A 491-nucleotide genomic window follows, 5' to 3' on the forward strand; every position below is an offset into this window, starting at 1 on the left:
GTGTGTGAGTGAGTGAGTGAGTGAGTGAGTGAGAGTGTGTGTGTGAGTGTGTGAGAGTGTGTGTGTGTGTGTGTGCGTGTGTGAGTTGTGAAGTTCTTCCTACTAGACTCAATCTTTCTATCTGGTTTCCTACAACTCCGGTTCCTCACTGTCTGCATCACACTACAGAACAGATCACTGAAACATCGCCACATATCCTGAACGGCTGCCATGCTTACAAAGGAATGTACACAGCACGCCACGACAGAATAGTGGACCTGATAGTGAAAGACATATCAAACCATTTACCACCTTTAGTAAGAATATACAAACATTCCTGTGTAAAACCATCTATGTTTCAGTATTGTAGTAGTAATTCTGAAATCTTTTCATGTCTGTCTGCTAACACACCAGATGTTGTTGTGATTAATGAGGAGTGTAGAGAGGTGTTTGTTTTGGAGGTTGCATGCACCTTTGACTCTAGTATGGAGGAAGCTTTCATGACTAAAGTC

General features: G+C 42.4%; 1 protein-coding gene across 1 annotated transcript in view; it reads left to right on the forward strand.

The window, feature by feature from the left end:
• The window catches only part of LOC107758167 (ral GTPase-activating protein subunit beta-like), a 52,334-nt gene that overhangs the window by 2,921 nt on the left and 48,922 nt on the right, over window positions 1-491 (forward strand). The window lies entirely within an intron of this gene.

This window comes from Sinocyclocheilus rhinocerous, unplaced genomic scaffold (genome assembly GCF_001515625.1).
Source record: "Sinocyclocheilus rhinocerous isolate Xijiao unplaced genomic scaffold, SAMN03320098_v1.1 scaffold203, whole genome shotgun sequence".
Taxonomy (NCBI): domain Eukaryota; kingdom Metazoa; phylum Chordata; class Actinopteri; order Cypriniformes; family Cyprinidae; genus Sinocyclocheilus; species Sinocyclocheilus rhinocerous.